The sequence below is a fragment of the Anopheles funestus genome, unplaced genomic scaffold (assembly GCF_943734845.2).
Source record: "Anopheles funestus unplaced genomic scaffold, idAnoFuneDA-416_04 scaffold_12_ctg1, whole genome shotgun sequence".
In the NCBI taxonomy this organism is placed as follows: domain Eukaryota; kingdom Metazoa; phylum Arthropoda; class Insecta; order Diptera; family Culicidae; genus Anopheles; species Anopheles funestus.
Genome location: NW_026045352.1, coordinates 319,582 through 343,264, shown reverse-complemented (window position 1 = coordinate 343,264; position 23,683 = coordinate 319,582). Strand labels below are relative to the sequence as shown.

At 46.8% G+C, this 23,683-nt stretch overlaps 1 long non-coding RNA gene across 1 annotated transcript in view; it reads right to left on the bottom strand.

Annotated features, from left to right (window-relative positions):
- LOC125774480 (uncharacterized) overlaps window positions 1-23,683 on the bottom strand; it is a 79,957-nt gene that overhangs the window by 19,440 nt on the left and 36,834 nt on the right. Inside the window, exon 2 of the long non-coding RNA XR_007420956.1 lies at window positions 20,028-20,209. This is a non-coding gene — a long non-coding RNA (uncharacterized LOC125774480). The remainder of the gene's footprint in view (window positions 1-20,027; window positions 20,210-23,683) is intronic.

The window sequence follows — 23,683 nt, the reverse complement described above, 5'->3', positions numbered from 1 at the left end:
AAGACACCTTAGCCAAGACACATTAGCCAAGACACATTAGCCAAGACACCTAAGCCAAGACACCTTAGCCAAGACACATTAGCCAAGACACATTAGCCAAGACACCTTAGCCAAGACACATTAGCCAAGACACATTAGCCAAGACACATTAGCCAAGACACATTAGCCAAGACACCTTAGCCAAGACACATTAGCCAAGACACCTTAGCCAAGACACATTAGCCAAGACACATTAGCCGAGACACATTAGCCAAGACACATTAGCCAAGACACATTAGCCAAGACACCTTAGCCAAGACACATTAGCCAAGACACCTTAGCCAAGACACCTTAGCCAAGACACATTAGCCAAGACACATTAACCGAGACACATTAGCCAAGACACATTAGCCAAGACACATTAGAAAAGACACCTTAGCCAAGACACATTAGCCAAGACACCTTAGCCAAGACACCTTAGCCAAGACACCTTAGCCACGACACCTTAGCCAAGACACATTAGCCAAGACACATTAGCCGAGACACATTAGCCAAGACACCTTAGCCAAGACACATTAGCCGAGACACATTAGCCAAGACACCTTAGCCAAGACACATTAGCCAAGACACATAAGCCAAGACACCTTAGCCAAGACACCTTAGCCAAGACACATTAGCCAAGACACATTAACCGAGACACATTAGCCAAGACACATAAGCCAAGACACATTAGAAAAGACACATTAGCCAAGACACCTTAGCCAAGACACATTAGCCAAGACACCTTAGCCAAGACACATTAGCCAAGACACATTAGCCAAGACACCTTAGCCAAGACACCTTAGCCACGACACCTTAGCCAAGACACATTAGCCAAGACACATTAGCCGAGACACATTAGCCAAGACACCTTAGCCAAGACACATTAGCCAAGACACATAAGCCAAGACACATTAGAAAAGACAAATTAGCCAAGACACCTTAGCCAAGACACCTTAGCCAAGACACATAAGCCAAGACACCTTAGCCAAGACACATTAGCCAAGACACATTAGCCAAGACACCTTAGCCAAGACACCTTAGCCAAGACACATTAGCCAAGACACCTTAGCCAAGACACATTAGCCAACACACATTAGCCAAGACACCTTAGCCAAGACACATTAGCCAAGACACATCAGCCAAGACACCTTAGCCAAGACACATTAGCCAAGACACATTAGCTAAGACACATTAGCCAAGACACATTAGCCAAGACACCTTAGCCAAGACACATTAGCCAAGACACCTTAGCCAAGACACCTTAGCCAAGACACCTTAGCCAAGACACCTTAGCCAAGACACCTTAGCCAAGACACATTAGCCAAGACACCTTAGCCAAGACACATTAGCCGAGACACCTTAGCCAAGACACATTAGCCAAGACACATTAGCCAAGACACCTTAGCCAAGACACCTTAGCCAAGACACCTTAGCCAAGACACCTTAGCCAAGACACCTTAGCCAAGACACATTAGCCGAGACACCTTAGCCAAGACACATTAGCCAAGACACCTTAGCCAAGACACATTAGCCAAGACACATTAGCCAAGACACCTAAGCCAAGACACCTTAGCCAAGACACATTAGCCAAGACACATTAGCCAAGACACCTTAGCCAAGACACATTAGCCAAGACACATTAGCCAAGACACATTAGCCAAGACACATTAGCCAAGACACCTTAGCCAAGACACATTAGCCAAGACACCTTAGCCAAGACACATTAGCCAAGACACATTAGCCGAGACACATTAGCCAAGACACATTAGCCAAGACACATTAGCCAAGACACCTTAGCCAAGACACATTAGCCAAGACACCTTAGCCAAGACACCTTAGCCAAGACACATTAGCCAAGACACATTAACCGAGACACATTAGCCAAGACACATTAGCCAAGACACATTAGAAAAGACACCTTAGCCAAGACACATTAGCCAAGACACCTTAGCCAAGACACCTTAGCCAAGACACCTTAGCCAAGACACCTTAGCCAAGACACATTAGCCAAGACACATTAGCCGAGACACATTAGCCAAGACACCTTAGCCAAGACACATTAGCCAAGACACATAAGCCAAGACACATTAGAAAAGACACATTAGCCAAGACACCTTAGCCAAGACACATTAGCCAAGACACCTTAGCCAAGACACATTAGCCAAGACACATTAGCCAAGACACCTTAGCCAAGACACCTTAGCCACGACACCTTAGCCAAGACACATTAGCCAAGACACATTAGCCGAGACACATTAGCCAAGACACCTTAGCCAAGACACATTAGCCAAGACACATAAGCCAAGACACATTAGAAAAGACACATTAGCCAAGACACCTTAGCCAAGACACCTTAGCCAAGACACATAAGCCAAGACACCTTAGCCAAGACACATTAGCCAAGACACATTAGCCAAGACACGTTAGCCAAGACACCTTAGCCAAGACACATTAGCCAAGACACCTTAGCCAAGACACATTAGCCAACACACATTAGCCAAGACACCTTAGCCAAGACACATTAGCCAAGACACATCAGCCAAGACACCTTAGCCAAGACACATTAGCCAAGACACATTAGCTAAGACACATTAGCCAAGACACATTAGCCAAGACACCTTAGCCAAGACACATTAGCCAAGACACCTTAGCCAAGACACCTTAGCCAAGACACCTTAGCCAAGACACCTTAGCCAAGACACCTTAGCCAAGACACATTAGCCAAGACACCTTAGCCAAGACACATTAGCCGAGACACCTTAGCCAAGACACATTAGCCAAGACACATTAGCCAAGACACCTTAGCCAAGGCACCTTAGCCAAGACACCTTAGCCACGACACCTTAGCCAAGACACATTAGCCAAGACACATTAGCCGAGACACATTAGCCAAGACACCTTAGCCAAGACACATTAGCCAAGACACATAAGCCAAGACACATTAGCCAAGACACCTTAGCCAAGACACATTAGCCAAGACACCTTAGCCAAGACACCTTAGCCAAGACACATTAGCCAAGACACATTAGCCAAGACACCTTAGCCAAGACACCTTAGCCAAGACACATTATCCAAGACACATTAGCCAACACACATTAGCCAAGACACCTTAGCCAAGACACATTAGCCAAGACACATCAGCCAAGACACCTTAGCCAAGACACATTAGCCAAGACACATTAGCCGAGACACATTAGCCAAGACACCTTAGCCAAGACACATTAGCCAAGACACATAAGCCAAGACACATTAGAAAAGACACATTAGCCAAGACACCTTAGCCAAGACACCTTAGCCAAGACACATTAGCCGAGACACCTTAGCCAAGACACATTAGCCAAGACACCTTAGCCAAGACACATTAGCCAAGACACATTAGCCAAGACACCTTAGCCAAGACACATTAGCCAAGACACATTAGCCAAGACACCTTAGCCAAGACACCTTAGCCAAGACACATTAGCCAAGACACCTTAGCCAAGACACCTTAGCCAAGACACATTAGCCAAGACACATTAGCCAAGACACCTTAGCCAAGACACATTAGCCAAGACACCTTAGCCAAGACACCTTAGCCAAGACACCTTAGCCACGACACCTTAGCCAAGACACATTAGCCAAGACACATTAGCCGAGACACATTAGCCAAGACACCTTAGCCAAGACACATTAGCCAAGACACATAAGCCAAGACACATTAGAAAAGACACATTAGCCAAGACACCTTAGCCAAGACACCTTAGCCAAGACACCTTAGCCAAGACACATTAGCCAAGACACCTTAGCCAAGACACATTAGCCAAGACACCTTAGCCACGACACCTTAGCCAAGACACATTAGCCAAGACACATTAGCCAAGACACCTAAGCCAAGACACCTTAGCCAAGACACATTAGCCAAGACACATTAGCCAAGACACATTAGCCAAGACACCTTAGCCAAGACACCTTAGCCAAGACACATTAGCCGAGACACCTTAGCCAAGACACATTAGCCAAGACACCTTAGCCAAGACACATAAGCCAAGGCACATTAGCAAAGACACTTAAGCCAAGACACCTTAGCCAAGACACATTAGCCAAGACACCTTAGCCAAGACACCTTAGCCAAGACACCTTAGCCAAGACACCTTAGCCAAGACACCTTAGCCAAGACACATTAGCCAAGACACCTTAGCCAAGACACATTAGCCGAGACACCTTAGCCAAGACACCTTAGCCAAGACACCTTAGCCAAGACACATTAGCCAAGACACCTTAGCCAAGACACCTTAGCCAAGACACATTAGCCAAGACACATTAGCCAAGACACCTTAGCCAAGACACATTAGCCAAGACACCTTAGCCAAGACACCTTAGCCAAGACACCTTAGCCAAGACACATTAGCCGAGACACCTTAGCCAAGACACATTAGCCAAGACACCTTAGCCAAGACACATAAGCCAAGGCACATTAGCAAAGACACTTAAGCCAAGACACCTTAGCCAAGACACATTAGCCAAGACACCTTAGCCAAGACACCTTAGCCAAGACACCTTAGCCAAGACACATTAGCCAAGACACCTTAGCCAAGACACATTAGCCGAGACACCTTAGCCAAGACACCTTAGCCAAGACACATTAGCCAAGACACCTTAGCCAAGACACCTTAGCCAAGACACATTAGCCGAGACACCTTAGCCGAGACACATTAGTCAAGACACCTTAGCCAAGACACCTTAGCCAAGACACCTTAGCCAAGACACCTTAGCCAAGACACCTCAGCCGAGACACATTAGCCAAGACACCTTAGCCAAGACACTTTAGCCGAGACACATAAGCCAAGACACCTTAGCCAAGACACCTTAGCCAAGACACCTTAGCCAAGACACATTAGCCAAGACACATTAGCCAAGACACATTAGCCAAGACACCTTAGCCAAGACACATTAGCCAAGACACCTAAGCCAAGACACATTAGCCAAGACACATTAGCCAAGACACCTTAGCCAAGACACATTAGCCAAGACACATTAGCCAAGACACCTTAGCCAAGACACCTTAGCCAAGACACCTTAGCCAAGACACCTTAGCCAAGACACATTAGCCAAGACACATTAGCCAAGACACCTTAGCCAAGACACCTTAGCCAAGACACATTAGCCAAGACACATTAGCCAAGACACCTTAGCCAAGACACATTAGCCAAGACACCTTAGCCAAGACACCTTAGCCAAGACACCATAGCCAAGACACCTTAGCCAAGACACCTTAGCCAAGACACATTAGCCAAGACACCTTAGCCAAGACACATTAGCCGAGACACCTTAGTCAAGACACCTTAGCCAAGACACCTTAGCCAAGACACATTAGCCAAGACACCTTAGCCAAGACACCTTAGCCAAGACACATTAGCCGAGACACCTTAGCCAAGACACATTAGCCAAGACACCTTAGCCAAGACACATTAGCCAAGACACATTAGCCAAGACACCTAAGCCAAGACACCTTAGCCAAGACACATTAGCCAAGACACATTAGCCAAGACACCTTAGCCAAGACACATTAGCCAAGACACATTAGCCAAGACACATTAGCCAAGACACATTAGCCAAGACACCTTAGCCAAGACACATTAGCCAAGACACCTTAGCCAAGACACATTAGCCAAGACACATTAGCCGAGACACATTAGCCAAGACACATTAGCCAAGACACATTAGCCAAGACACCTTAGCCAAGACACATTAGCCAAGACACCTTAGCCAAGACACCTTAGCCAAGACACATTAGCCAAGACACATTAACCGAGACACATTAGCCAAGACACATTAGCCAAGACACATTAGAAAAGACACCTTAGCCAAGACACATTAGCCAAGACACCTTAGCCAAGACACCTTAGCCAAGACACCTTAGCCACGACACCTTAGCCAAGACACATTAGCCAAGACACATTAGCCGAGACACATTAGCCAAGACACCTTAGCCAAGACACATTAGCCGAGACACATTAGCCAAGACACCTTAGCCAAGACACATTAGCCAAGACACATAAGCCAAGACACCTTAGCCAAGACACCTTAGCCAAGACACATTAGCCAAGACACATTAACCGAGACACATTAGCCAAGACACATAAGCCAAGACACATTAGAAAAGACACATTAGCCAAGACACCTTAGCCAAGACACATTAGCCAAGACACCTTAGCCAAGACACATTAGCCAAGACACATTAGCCAAGACACCTTAGCCAAGACACCTTAGCCACGACACCTTAGCCAAGACACATTAGCCAAGACACATTAGCCGAGACACATTAGCCAAGACACCTTAGCCAAGACACATTAGCCAAGACACATAAGCCAAGACACATTAGAAAAGACACATTAGCCAAGACACCTTAGCCAAGACACCTTAGCCAAGACACATAAGCCAAGACACCTTAGCCAAGACACATTAGCCAAGACACATTAGCCAAGACACCTTAGCCAAGACACCTTAGCCAAGACACATTAGCCAAGACACCTTAGCCAAGACACATTAGCCAACACACATTAGCCAAGACACCTTAGCCAAGACACATTAGCCAAGACACATCAGCCAAGACACCTTAGCCAAGACACATTAGCCAAGACACATTAGCTAAGACACATTAGCCAAGACACATTAGCCAAGACACCTTAGCCAAGACACATTAGCCAAGACACCTTAGCCAAGACACCTTAGCCAAGACACCTTAGCCAAGACACCTTAGCCAAGACACCTTAGCCAAGACACATTAGCCAAGACACCTTAGCCAAGACACATTAGCCGAGACACCTTAGCCAAGACACATTAGCCAAGACACATTAGCCAAGACACCTTAGCCAAGACACCTTAGCCAAGACACCTTAGCCACGACACCTTAGCCAAGACACATTAGCCAAGACACATTAGCCGAGACACATTAGCCAAGACACCTTAGCCAAGACACATTAGCCAAGACACATAAGCCAAGACACATTAGCCAAGACACCTTAGCCAAGACACATTAGCCAAGACACCTTAGCCAAGACACCTTAGCCAAGACACATTAGCCAAGACACATTAGCCAAGACACCTTAGCCAAGACACCTTAGCCAAGACACATTATCCAAGACACATTAGCCAACACACATTAGCCAAGACACCTTAGCCAAGACACATTAGCCAAGACACATCAGCCAAGACACCTTAGCCAAGACACATTAGCCAAGACACATTAGCCAAGACACATTAGCCAAGACACATTAGCCAAGACACCTTAGCCAAGACACATAAGCCAAGACACCTTAGCCAAGACACATTAACCAAGACACCTTAGCCACGACACCTTAGCCAAGACACATTAGCCAAGACACATTAGCCGAGACACATTAGCCAAGACACCTTAGCCAAGACACATTAGCCAAGACACATAAGCCAAGACACCTTAGCCAAGACACATTAGCCAAGACACCTTAGCCAAGACACCTTAGCCAAGACACATTAGCCGAGACACCTAAGCCAAGACACATTAGCCAAGACACCTTAGCCAAGACACATTAGCCAAGACACCTTAGCCAAGACACCTTAGCCAAGACACATTAGCCAAGACACATTAGCCAAGACACATTAGCCAAGACACATTAGCCAAGACACCTTAGCCAAGACACATTAGCCAAGACACATTAGCCAAGACACATTAGCCAAGACACATTAGCCAAGACACCTTAGCCAAGACACCTTAGCCAAGACACCTTAGCCAAGACACATAAGCCAAGACACATTAGCCAAGACACCTTAGCCAAGACACATTAGCCAAGACACCTTAGCCAAGACACCTTAGCCAAGACACATTAGCCAAGACACATTAGCCAAGACACCTTAGCCAAGACACCTTAGCCAAGACACCTTAGCCAAGACACCTTAGCCAAGACACATTAGCCGAGACACCTTAGCCAAGACACATTAGCCAAGACACCTTAGCCAAGACACATTAGCCAAGACACATTAGCCAAGACACCTTAGCCAAGACACCTTAGCCAAGACACATTATCCAAGACACATTAGCCAACACACATTAGCCAAGACACCTTAGCCAAGACACATTAGCCAAGACACATCAGCCAAGACACCTTAGCCAAGACACATTAGCCAAGACACATTAGCCAAGACACATTAGCCAAGACACATTAGCCAAGACACCTTAGCCAAGACACATTAGCCAAGACACCTTAGCCAAGACACATTAGCCAAGACACCTTAGCCACGACACCTTAGCCAAGACACATTAGCCAAGACACATTAGCCGAGACACATTAGCCAAGACACCTTAGCCAAGACACATTAGCCAAGACACATAAGCCAAGACACCTTAGCCAAGACACATTAGCCAAGACACCTTAGCCAAGACACCTTAGCCAAGACACATTAGCCGAGACACCTAAGCCAAGACACATTAGCCAAGACACCTTAGCCAAGACACCTTAGCCAAGACACATTATCCAAGACACATTAGCCAACACACATTAGCCAAGACACCTTAGCCAAGACACATTAGCCAAGACACATCAGCCAAGACACCTTAGCCAAGACACATTAGCCAAGACACATTAGCCAAGACACATTAGCCAAGACACATTAGCCAAGACACCTTAGCCAAGACACATTAGCCAAGACACCTTAGCCAAGACACATTAGCCAAGACACCTTAGCCACGACACCTTAGCCAAGACACATTAGCCAAGACACATTAGCCAAGACACCTAAGCCAAGACACCTTAGCCAAGACACATTAGCCAAGACACATTAGCCAAGACACCTTAGCCAAGACACATTAGCCAAGACACATTAGCCAAGACACATTAGCCAAGACACATTAGCCAAGACACCTTAGCCAAGACACATTAGCCAAGACACCTTAGCCAAGACACATTAGCCAAGACACATTAGCCGAGACACATTAGCCAAGACACATTAGCCAAGACACATTAGCCAAGACACCTTAGCCAAGACACATTAGCCAATACACCTTAGCCAAGACACATTAGCCAAGACACATTAGCCAAGACACATTAGCCAACACACATTAGCCAACACACATTAGCCAAGACACCTTAGCCAAGACACATTAGCCAAGACACATTAGCCAAGACACATTAGCCAAGACACATTAGCCGAGACACCTTAGCCAAGACACATTAGCCAAGACACCTTAGCCAAGACACCTTAGCCAAGACACATTAGCCAAGACACATTAGCCAAGACACCTTAGCCAAGACACCTTAGCCAAGACACATTATCCAAGACACATTAGCCAACACACATTAGCCAAGACACCTTAGCCAAGACACATTAGCCAAGACACATCAGCCAAGACACCTTAGCCAAGACACATTAGCCAAGACACATTAGCCAAGACACATTAGCCAAGACACATTAGCCAAGACACCTTAGCCAAGACACCTTAGCCAAGACACATTAGCCAAGACACCTTAGCCAAGACACCTTAGCCACGACACCTTAGCCAAGACACATTAGCCAAGACACATTAGCCGAGACACATTAGCCAAGACACCTTAGCCAAGACACATTAGCCAAGACACATAAGCCAAGACACCTTAGCCAAGACACATTAGCCAAGACACCTTAGCCAAGACACCTTAGCCAAGACACATTAGCCGAGACACCTAAGCCAAGACACATTAGCCAAGACACCTTAGCCAAGACACATTAGCCAAGACACCTTAGCCAAGACACCTTAGCCAAGACACATTAGCTAAGACACCTTAGCCAAGACACCTTAGCCAAGACACCTTAGCCAAGACACCTTAGCCAAGACACCTTAGCCAAGACACCTTAGCCAAGACACCTTAGCCAAGACACATTAGCCGAGACACATTAGCCAAGACACCTTAGCCAAGACACATTAGCCAAGACACCTTAGCCAAGACACATAAGCCAAGACACCTTAGCCAAGACACATTAGCCAAGACACCTTAGCCAAGACACCTTAGCCAAGACACATTAGCCAAGACACCTTAGCCAAGACACCTTAGCCAAGACACCTTAGCCAAGACACCTTAGCCAAGACACCTTAGCCAAGACACCTTAGCCAAGACACATAAGCCAAGACACATTAGCCAAGACACATTAGCCAAGACACCTTAGCCAAGACACCTTAGCCAAGACACATAAGCCAAGACACCTTAGCCAAGACACATTAGCCAAGACACATTAGCCAAGACACCTTAGCCAAGACACATTAGCCAAGACACCTTAGCCAAGACACCTTAGCCAAGACACCTTAGCCAAGACACCTTAGCCAAGACACCTTAGCCAAGACACATTAGCCGAGACACCTTAGCCAAGACACATTAGCCAAGACACCTTAGCCAAGACACATAAGCCAAGGCACATTAGCAAAGACACTTAAGCCAAGACACCTTAGCCAAGACACATTAGCCAAGACACCTTAGCCAAGACACCTTAGCCAAGACACCTTAGCCAAGACACATTAGCCAAGACACATTAGCCAAGACACATTAGCCAAGACACATTAGCCAAGACACCTTAGCCAAGACACATTAGCCAAGACACCTTAGCCAAGACACCTTAGCCAAGACACCTTAGCCAAGACACCTTAGCCAAGACACCTTAGCCAAGACACATTAGCCAAGACACATTAGCCAAGACACATTAGCCAAGACACCTTAGCCAAGACACCTTAGCCAAGACACCTTAGCCAAGACACATTAGCCAAGACACCTTAGCCAAGACACCTTAGCCAAGACACATTAGCCAAGACACCTTAGCCAAGACACATTAGCCGAGACACCTTAGCCAAGACACCTTAGCCAAGACACCTTAGCCAAGACACATTAGCCAAGACACCTTAGCCAAGACACATAAGCCAAGACACATCAGCCAAGACACCTTAGCCAAGACACATTAGCCAAGACACATTAGCCAAGACACATTAGCCAAGACACATTAGCCAAGACACCTTAGCCAAGACACCTTAGCCAAGACACCTTAGCCAAGACACCTTAGCCTAGACACCTTAGCCAAGACACCTTAGCCAAGACACCTTAGCCAAGACACATTAGCCGAGACACCTTAGCCAAGACACATAAGCCAAGACACCTTAGCCAAGACACATTAGCCAAGACACATTAGCCAAGACACCTTAGCCAAGACACCTTAGCCAAGACACCTTAGCCAAGACACATTATCCAAGACACATTAGCCAACAAACATTAGCCAAGACACCTTAGCCAAGACACATTAGCCAAGACACATCAGCCAAGACACCTTAGCCAAGACACATTAGCCAAGACACATTAGCCAAGACACATTAGCCAAGACACATTAGCCAAGACACCTTAGCCAAGACACATTAGCCAAGACACCTTAGCCAAGACACCTTAGCCAAGACACCTTAGCCAAGACACCTTAGCCAAGACACATTAGCCAAGACACATTAGCCAAGACACCTTAGCCAAGACACATTAGCCGAGACACCTTAGCCAAGACACCTTAGCCAAGACACCTTAGCCAAGACACATTAGCCAAGACACCTTAGCCAAGACACCTTAGCCAAGACACATTAGCCGAGACACCTTAGCCAAGACACATTAGCCAAGACACCTTAGCCAAGACACATAAGCCAAGGCACATTAGCAAAGACACTTAAGCCAAGACACCTTAGCCAAGACACATTAGCCAAGACACCTTAGCCAAGACACCTTAGCCAAGACACCTTAGCCAAGACACATTAGCCAAGACACATTAGCCAAGACACCTTAGCCAAGACACATTAGCCGAGACACCTTAGCCAAGACACCTTAGCCAAGACACATTAGCCAAGACACCTTAGCCAAGACACCTTAGCCAAGACACATTAGCCGAGACACCTAAGCCAAGACACATTAGCCAAGACACCTTAGCCAAGACACATTAGCCAAGACACCTTAGCCAAGACTCCTTAGCCGAGACACCTTAGCCAAGACACATTAGCCAAGACACCTTAGCCAAGACACATTAGCCAAGACACCTTAGCCAAGACACATTAGCCAAGACACATTAGCCGAGACACCTTAGCCAAGACACCTTAGCCAAGACACATTAGCCGAGACACCTTAGCCAAGACACATAAGCCAAGACACCTTAGCCAAGACACATTAGCCAAGACACATTAGCCAAGACACCTAAGCCAAGACACCTTAGCCAAGACACATTAGCCAAGACACATTAGCCAAGACACATTAGCCAAGACACATTAGCCAAGACACCTTAGCCAAGACACATTAGCCAAGACACATTAGCCAAGACACCTAAGCCAAGACACCTAAGCCAAGACACCTTAGCCAAGACACCTTAGCCAAGACACATTAGCCAAGACACCTTAGCCAAGACACCTTAGCCGAGACACATTAGCCAAGACACCTTAGCCAAGACACCTTAGCCAAGACACATTAGCCAAGACACATTAGCCAAGACACATTAGCCAAGACACATTAGCCAAGACACATTAGCCGAGACACCTTAGCCAAGACACCTTAGCCAAGACACATTAGCCAAGACACCTTAGCCAAGACACCTTAGCCAAGACACATTAGCCGAGACACCTAAGCCAAGACACATTAGCCAAGACACCTTAGCCAAGACACATTAGCCAAGACACCTTAGCCAAGACACCTTAGCCGAGACACCTTAGCCAAGACACCTTAGCCAAGACACATTAGCCAAGACACCTTAGCCAAGACACCTTAGCCAAGACACATTAGCCGAAACACCTTAGCCAAGACACATTAGCCAAGACACCTTAGCCAAGACACATTAGCCAAGACACATTAGCCAAGACACCTAAGCCAAGACACCTTAGCCAAGACACATTAGCCAAGACACATTAGCCGAGACACCTTAGCCAAGACACATTAGCCAAGACACATTAGCCGAGACACCTTAGCCAAGACACATTAGCCAAGACACCTTAGCCAAGACACATTAGCCAAGACACATTAGCCAAGACACCTAAGCCAAGACACCTAAGCCAAGACACATTAGCCAAGACACCTTAGCCAAGACACATTAGCCAAGACACCTTAGCCAAGACACCTTAGCCGAGACACATTAGCCAAGACACCTTAGCCAAGACACCTTAGCCAAGACACCTTAGCCAAGACACCTTAGCCAAGACACATTAGCCAAGACACATTAGCCGAGACACCTTAGCCAAGACACCTTAGCCAAGACACATTAGCCGAGACACCTTAGCCAAGACACATTAGCCAAGACACCTTAGCCAAGACACATTAGCCAAGACACATTAGCCAAGACACCTAAGCCAAGACACCTTAGCCAAGACACATTAGCCAAGACACATTAGCCAAGACACATTAGCCAAGACACATTAGCCAAGACACCTTAGCCAAGACACATTAGCCAAGACACATTAGCCAAGACACCTAAGCCAAGACACCTAAGCCAAGACACATTAGCCAAGACACCTTAGCCAAGACACATTAGCCAAGACACCTTAGCCAAGACACCTTAGCCGAGACACATTAGCCAAGACACCTTAGCCAAGACACCTTAGCCAAGACACCTTAGCCAAGACACATTAGCCAAGACACATTAGCCAAGACACCTTAGCCAAGACACATTAGCCGAGACACCTTAGCCAAGACACATTAGCCAAGACACCTTAGCCAAGACACCTTAGCCAAGACACATTAGCCGAGACACCTAAGCCAAGACACATTAGCCAAGACACCTTAGCCAAGACACATTAGCCAAGACACCTTAGCCAAGACACCTTAGCCGAGACACCTTAGCCAAGACACCTTAGCCAAGACACATTAGCCAAGACACCTTAGCCAAGACACCTTAGCCAAGACACATTAGCCGAGACACCTTAGCCAAGACACATTAGCCAAGACACCTTAGCCAAGACACATTAGCCAAGACACATTAGCCAAGACACCTAAGCCAAGACACCTTAGCCAAGACACATTAGCCAAGACACATTAGCCGAGACACCTTAGCCAAGACACATTAGCCAAGACACATTAGCCGAGACACCTAAGCCAAGACACATTAGCCAAGACACCTTAGCCAAGACACATTAGCCAAGACACCTTAGCCGAGACACCTTAGCCAAGACACCTTAGCCAAGACACATTAGCCGAGACACATTAGCCAAGACACATTAGCCAAGACACCTTAGCCAAGACACCTTAGCCAAGACACATTAGCCGAGACACATTAGCCAAGACACATTAGCCAAGACACATTAGCCAAGACACCTTAGCCAAGACACATTAGCCAAGACACCTTAGCCAAGACACCTTAGCCAAGACACATTAGCCGAGACACCTTAGCCAAGACACATTAGCCAAGACACCTTAGCCAAGACACATTAGCCAAGACACATTAGCCAAGACACCTAAGCCAAGACACCTTAGCCAAGACACATTAGCCAAGACACATTAGCCAAGACACCTTAGCCAAGACACATTAGCCAAGACACATTAGCCAAGACACATTAGCCAAGACACATTAGCCAAGACACATTAGCCAAGACACCTAAGCCAAGACACCTTAGCCAAGACACATTAGCCAAGACACATTAGCCAAGACACCTTAGCCAAGACACCTTAGCCAAGACACATTAGCCAAGACACCTTAGCCAAGACACATTAGCCAAGACACATTAGCCGAGACACATTAGCCAAGACACATTAGCCAAGACACATTAGCCAAGACACCTTAGCCAAGACACATTAGCCAAGACACCTTAGCCAAGACACCTTAGCCAAGACACATTAGCCGAGACACCTTAGCCAAGACACATTAGCCAAGACACCTTAGCCAAGGCACATTAGCCAAGACACATTAGCCAAGACACCTAAGCCAAGACACCTTAGCCAAGACACATTAGCCAAGACACATTAGCCAAGACACCTTAGCCAAGACACATTAGCCGAGACACATTAGCCAAGACACATTAGCCAAGACACCTTAGCCAAGACACATTAGCCAAGACACCTTAGCCAAGACACATTAGCCAAGACACCTTAGCCAAGACACATTAGCCAAGACACCTTAGCCAAGACACCTTAGCCAAGACACATTAGCCGAGACACCTTAGCCAAGACACATTAGCCAAGACACCTTAGCCAAGACACATTAGCCAAGACACATTAGCCAAGACACCTAAGCCAAGACACCTTAGCCAAGACACATTAGCCAAGACACATTAGCCAAGACACCTTAGCCAAGACACATTAGCCGAGACACCTTAGCCAAGACACCTTAGCCAAGACACATTAGCCAAGACACCTTAGCCAAGACACCTTAGCCAAGACACATTAGCCGAGACACATTAGCCAAGACACATTAGCCAAGACACCTTAGCCAAGACACATTAGCCAAGACACCTTAGCCAAGACACCTTAGCCAAGACACCTTAGCCAAGACACATTAGCCGAGACACCTTAGCCAAGACACATTAGCCAAGACACCTTAGCCAAGACACATTAGCCAAGACACATTAGCCAAGACACCTAAGCCAAGACACCTTAGCCAAGACACATTAGCCAAGACACATTAGCCAAGACACCTTAGCCAAGACACATTAGCCAAGACACATTAGCCAAGACACATTAGCCAAGACACATTAGCCAAGACACCTAAGCCAAGACACCTTAGCCAAGACACATTAGCCGAGACACATTAGCCAAGACACATTAGCCAAGACACATTAGCCAAGACACCTTAGCCAAGACACATTAGCCAAGACACATTAGCCAAGACACATTAGCCAAGACACATTAGCCAAGACACCTAAGCCAAGACACCTTAGCCAAGACACATTAGCCAAGACACCTTAGCCAAGACACCTTAGCCAAGACACATTAGCCGAGACACATTAGCCAAGACACATTAGCCAAGACACATTAGCCAAGACACCTTAGCCAAGACACATTAGCCAAGACACCTTAGCCAAGACACCTTAGCCAAGACACATTAGCCGAGACACCTTAGCCAAGACACATTAGCCAAGACACCTTAGCCAAGACACATTAGCCAAGACACATTAGCCAAGACACCTAAGCCAAGACACCTTAGCCAAGACACATTAGCCAAGACACATTAGCCAAGACACCTTAGCCAAGACACATTAGCCAAGACACATTAGCCAAGACACATTAGCCAAGACACATTAGCCAAGACACCTAAGCCAAGACACCTTAGCCAAGACACATTAGCCAAGACACATTAGCCAAGACACCTTAGCCAAGACACCTTAGCCAAGACACATTAGCCAAGACACCTAAGCCAAGACACATTAGCCAAGACACATTAGCCGAGACACATTAGCCAAGACACATTAGCCAAGACACATTAGCCAAGACACCTTAGCCAAGACACATTAGCCAAGACACATTAGCCAAGACACCTTAGCCAAGACACATTAGCCAAGACACATTAACCGAGACACATTAGCCAAGACACATTAGCCAAGCCACCTTAGCCAAGATACATTAGCCAAGACACCTTAGCCAAGACACATTAGCCAAGACACATTAGCCAAGACACATTAGCCAAGACACCTTAGCCAAGACACATTAGCCAAGACACATTAGCCAAGACACCTTAGCCAAGACACCTTAGCCAAGACACATTAGCCAAGACACATCAGCCAAGACACCTTAGCCAAGACACATTAGCCAAGACACATTAGCCAAGACACCTTAGCCAAGACACATTAGCCAAGACACATCAGCCAAGACACCTTAGCCAAGACACATTAGCCAAGACACATTAGCCAAGACACCTTAGCCAAGACACCTTAGCCAAGACACATTAGCCGAGACACCTTAGCCAAGACACATTAGCCAAAACACATTAGCCGAGACACATTAGCCAAGACACATTAGCCAAGACACATTAGCCAAGACACCTTAGCCAAGACACATTAGCCAAGACACCTTAGCCAAGACACCTTAGCCAAGACACATTAGCCAAGACACATTAACCGAGACACATTAGCCAAGACACATTAGCCAAGCCACCTTAGCCAAGACACATTAGCCAAGACACCTTAGCCAAGACACATTAGCCAAGACACATTAGCCAAGACACCTTAGCCAAGACACATTAGCCAAGACACATTAGCCAAGACACCTTAGCCAAGACACCTTAGCCAAGACACCTTAGCCAAGACACATTAGCCAAGACACATCAGCCAAGACACCTTAGCCAAGACACATTAGCCAAGACACATTAGCCAAGACACCTTAGCCAAGACACCTTAGCCAAGACACATTAGCCAAGACACCTTAGCCAAGACACATTAGCCAAGACACATTAGCCGAGACACATTAGCCAAGACACATTAGCCAAGACACATTAGCCAAGACACCTTAGCCAAGACACATTAGCCAAGACACCTTAGCCAAGACACCTTAGCCAAGACACATTAGCCAAGACACATTAACCGAGACACATTAGCCAAGACACATTAGCCAAGCCACCTTAGCCAAGACACATTAGCCAAGACACCTTAGCCAAGACACATTAGCCAAGACACATTAGCCAAGACACATTAGCCAAGACACCTTAGCCAAGACACATTAGCCAAGACACATTAGCCAAGACACCTTAGCCAAGACACCTTAGCCAAGACACCTTAGCCAAGACACATTAGCCAAGACACATCAGCCAAGACACCTTAGCCAAGACACATTAGCCAACACACATTAGCCAAGACACCTTAGCCAAGACACATTAGCCACGACACATCAGCCAAGACACCTTAGCCAAGACACATTAGCCAAGACACATTAGCCAAGACACATTAGCCAAGACACGTTAGCCAAGACACCTTAGCCAAGACACATTAGCCAAGACACCTTAGCCAAGACACCTTAGCCAAGACACCTTAGCCAAGACACCTTAGCCAAGACACCTTAGCCAAGACACATTAGCCAAGACACCTTAGCCAAGACACATTAGCCAAGACACCTTAGCCAAGACACCTTAGCCAAGACACCTTAGCCAAGACACATTAGCCAAGACACCTTAGCCAAGACACCTTAGCCAAGACACATTAGCCGAGACACCTTAGCCAAGACACATTAGCCAAGACACCTTAGCCAAGACACATAAGCCAAGGCACATTAGCAAAGACACTTAAGCCAAGACACCTTAGCCAAGACACATTAGCCAAGACACCTTAGCCAAGACACCTTAGCCAAGACACCTTAGCCAAGACACCTTAGCCAAGACACATTAGCCAAGACACATTAGCCAAGACACCTTAGCCAAGACACATTAGCCGAGACACCTTAGCCAAGACACCTTAGCCAAGACACATTAGCCAAGACACCTTAGCCAAGACACCTTAGCCAAGACACATTAGCCGAGACACCTAAGCCAAGACACATTAGCCAAGACACCTTAGCCAAGACACATTAGCCAAGACACCTTAGCCAAGACACCTTAGCCAAGACACATTAGCCAAGACACCTTAGCCAAGACACCTTAGCCAAGACACCTTAGCCAAGACACATTAGCCAAGACACCTTAGCCAAGACACATTAGCCGAGACACCTTAGCCAAGACACCTTAGCCAAGACACCTTAGCCAAGACACATTAGCCAAGACACCTTAGCCAAGACACCTTAGCCAAGACACATTAGCCGAGACACCTTAGCCAAGACACATTAGCCAAGACACCTTAGCCAAGACACATTAGCCAAGACACCTTAGCCAAGACACCTAAGCCAAGACACCTTAGCCAAGACACATTAGCCAAGACACATTAGCCAAGACACATTATCCGAGACACCTTAGCCAAGACACCTTAGCCAAGACACATTAGCCAAGACACATTAGCCAAGACACCTTAGCCAAGACACCTTAGCCAAGACACCTTAGCCAAGACACATTAGCCAAGACACCTTAGCCAAGACACCTTAGCCAAGACACATTAGCCGAGACACCTTAGCCAAGACACATTAGCCAAGACACCTTAGCCAAGACACATTAGCCGAGACACCTTAGCCAAGACACCTTAGCCAAGACACATTAGCCAAGACACATTAGCCAAGACACCTTAGCCAAGACACCTTAGCCAAGACACATTAGCCGAGACACCTTAGCCAAGACACATTAGCCAAGACACCTTAGCCAAGACACATTAGCCAAGACACATTAGCCAAGACACCTAAGCCAAGACACCTTAGCCAAGACACCTTAGTCAAGACACATTAGCCAAGACACATTAGCCAAGACACATTAGCCAAGACACCTTAGCCAAGACACATTAGCCGAGACACCTTAGCCAAGACACCTTAGCCAAGACACATTAGCCAAGACACCTTAGCCAAGACACCTTAGCCAAGACACATTAGCCGAGACACCTAAGCCAAGACACATTAGCCAAGACACCTTAGCCAAGACACATTAGCCAAGACACCTTAGCCAAGACACCTTAGCCAAGACACCTTAGCCAAGACACCTTAGCCAAGACACATTAGCCAAGACACCTTAGCCAAGACACCTTAGCCAAGACACCTTAGCCAAGACACATTAGCCAAGACACCTTAGCCAAGACACCTTAGCCAAGACACATTAGCCGAGACACCTAAGCCAAGACACATTAGCCAAGACACCTTAGCCAAGACACATTAGCCAAGACACCTTAGCCAAGACACCTTAGCCAAGACACATTAGCCAAGACACCTTAGCCAAGACACCTTAGCCAAGACACCTTAGCCAAGACACATTAGCCAAGACACCTTAGCCAAGACACATTAGCCGAGACACCTTAGCCAAGACACCTTAGCCAAGACACCTTAGCCAAGACACATTAGCCAAGACACCTTAGCCAAGACACCTTAGCCAAGACACATTAGCCGAGACACCTTAGCCAAGACACCTTAGCCAAGACACCTTAGCCAAGACACATTAGCCAAGACACCTTAGCCAAGACACCTAAGCCAAGACACCTTAGCCAAGACACATTAGCCAAGACACATTAGCCAAGACACATTAGCCGAGACACCTTAGCCAAGACACCTTAGCCAAGACACATTAGCCAAGACACATTAGCCAAGACACCTTAGGCAAGACACCTTAGCCAAGACACCTTAGCCAAGACACATTAGCCAAGACACCTTAGCCAAGACACCTTAGCCAAGACACATTAGCCGAGACACCTTAGCCAAGACACCTTAGCCAAGACACATTAGCCAAGACACCTTAGCCAAGACACCTTAGCCAAGACACATTAGCCGAGACACCTAAGCCAAGACACATTAGCCAAGACACCTTAGCCAAGACACATTAGCCAAGACACCTTAGCCAAGACACCTTAGCCGAGACACCTTAGCCAAGACACCTTAGCCAAGACACATTAGCCAAGACACCTTAGCCAAGACACCTTAGCCAAGACACATTAGCCGAGACACCTTAGCCGAGACACATTAGCCAAGACACCTTAGCCAAGACACATTAGCCAAGACACATTAGCCAAGACACCTAAGCCAAGACACCTTAGCCAAGACACATTAGCCAAGACACATTAGCCGAGACACCTTAGCCAAGACACATTAGCCAAGACACATTAGCCGAGACACCTTAGCCAAGACACATTAGCCAAGACACCTTAGCCAAGACACATTAGCCAAGACACCTTAGCCGAGACACCTTAGCCAAGACACCTTAGCCAAGACACATTAGCCAAGACACCTTAGCCAAGACACCTTAGCCAAGACACATTAGCCGAGACACCTTAGCCAAGACACATTAGCCAAGACACCTTAGCCAAGACACATTAGCCAAGACACATTAGCCAAGACACCTAAGCCAAGACACCTTAGCCAAGACACATTAGCCAAGACACATTAGCCAAGACACCTTAGCCAAGACACATTAGCCGAGACACCTTAGCCAAGACACCTTAGCCAAGACACATTAGCCAAGACACCTTAGCCAAGACACCTTAGCCAAGACACATTAGCCAAGACACCTAAGCCAAGACACATTAGCCAAGACACCTTAGCCAAGACACATTAGCCAAGACACCTTAGCCAAGACACCTTAGCCAAGACACCTTAGCCAAGACACATTAGCCAAGACACCTTAGCCAAGACACCTTAGCCAAGACACATTAGCCGAGACACCTTAGCCAAGACACCTTAGCCAAGACACATTAGCCAAGACACCTTAGCCAAGACACCTTAGCCAAGACACATTAGCCGAGACACCTAAGCCAAGACACATTAGCCAAGACACCTTAGCCAAGACACCTTAGCCGAGACACCTTAGCCAAGACACCTTAGCCAAGACACATTAGCCAAGACACCTTAGCCAAGACACCTTAGCCGAGACACATTAGCCGAGACACCTAAGCCAAGACACATTAGCCAAGACACCTTAGCCAAGACACCTTAGCCGAGACACCTTAGCCAAGACACCTTAGCCAAGACACATTAGCCAAGACACCTTAGCCAAGACACCTTAGCCAAGACACATTAGCCGAGACACCTTAGCCAAGACACATTAGCCAAGACACCTTAGCCAAGACACATTAGCCAAGACACATTAGCCAAGACACCTAAGCCAAGACACCTTAGCCAAGACACATTAGCCAAGACACATTAGCCGAGACACCTTAGCCAAGACACATTAGCCAAGACACATTAGCCGAGACACCTTAGCCAAGACACATTAGCCAAGACACCTTAGCCAAGACACATTAGCCAAGACACCTTAGCCGAGACACCTTAGCCAAGACACCTTAGCCAAGACACCTTAGCCAAGACACATTAGCCAAGACACCTTAGCCAAGACACATTAGCCGAGACACCTTAGCCAAGACACATTAGCCAAGACACCTTAGCCAAGACACATTAGCCAAGACACATTAGCCAAGACACCTAAGCCAAGACACCTTAGCCAAGACACATTAGCCAAGACACATTAGCCAAGACACCTTAGCCAAGACACATTAGCCGAGACACCTTAGCCAAGACACCTTAGCCAAGACACATTAGCCAAGACACCTTAGCCAAGACACCTTAGCCAAGACACATTAGCCGAGACACCTAAGCCAAGACACATTAGCCAAGACACCTTAGCCAAGACACATTAGCCAAGACACCTTAGCCAAGACACCTTAGCCAAGACACCTTAGCCTAGACACCTTAGCCAAGACACATTAGCCAAGACACCTTAGCCAAGACACCTTAGCCAAGACACATTAGCCGAGACACCTTAGCCAAGACACATTAGCCAAGACACCTTAGCCAAGACACATTAGCCAAGACACCTTAGCCAAGACACATTAGCCAAGACACCTTAGCCAAGACACATTAGCCAAGACACCTTAGCCAAGACACCTTAGCCAAGACACATTAACCAAGACACATTAGCCAAGACACCTTAGCCAAGACACATTAGCCGAGACACCTTAGCCAAGACACCTTAGCCAAAACACCTTAGCCAAGACACATTAGCCAAGACACATTAACCGAGACACATTAGCCAAGACACATTAGCCAAGCCACCTTAGCCAAGACACATTAGCCAAGACACCTTAGCCAAGACACATTAGCCAAGACACATTAGCCAAGACACATTAGCCAAGACACCTTAGCCAAGACACATTAGCCAAGACACATTAGCCAAGACACCTTAGCCAAGACACCTTAGCCAAGACACCTTAGCCAAGACACATTAGCCAAGACACATCAGCCAAGACACCTTAGCCAAGACACATTAGCCAAGACACATTAGCCAAGACACCTTAGCCAAGACACATTAGCCAAGACACATCAGCCAAGACACCTTAGCCAAGACACATTAGCCAAGACACATTAGCCAAGACACCTTAGCCAAGACACCTTAGCCAAGACACCTTAGCCAAGACACCTTAGCCAAGACACCTTAGCCAAGACACCTTAGCCAAGACACATAAGCCAAGACACATTAGCCAAGACACATTAACCGAGACACATTAGCCAAGACACCTTAGCCAAGACACATTAGCCGAGACACCTTAGCCAAGACACCTTAGCCAAGACACATAAGCCAAGGCACATTAGCAAAGACACTTAAGCCAAGACACCTTAGCCAAGACACATTAGCCAAGACACCTTAGCCAAGACACATTAGCCAAGACACATTAGCCGAGACACATTAGCCAAGCCACATTAGCCAAGACACATTAGCCAAGACACCTTAGCCAAGACACATTAGCCAAGACACCTTAGCCAAGACACCTTAGCCAAGACACATTAGCCAAGACACATTAACCGAGACACATTAGCCAAGACACATTAGCCAAGCCACCTTAGCCAAGACACATTAGCCAAGACACCTTAGCCAAGACACATTAGCCAAGACACATTAGCCAAGACACATTAGCCAAGACACCTTAGCCAAGACACATTAGCCGAGACACCTAAGCCAAGACACATTAGCCAAGACACCTTAGCCAAGACACATTAGCCAAGACACATTAGCCAAGACACATCAGCCAAGACACCTTAGCCAAGACACATTAGCCAAGACACATTAGCCAAGACACCTTAGCCAAGACACCTTAGCCAAGACACATTAGCCAAGACACCTTAGCCAAGACACATTAGCCAAGACACAT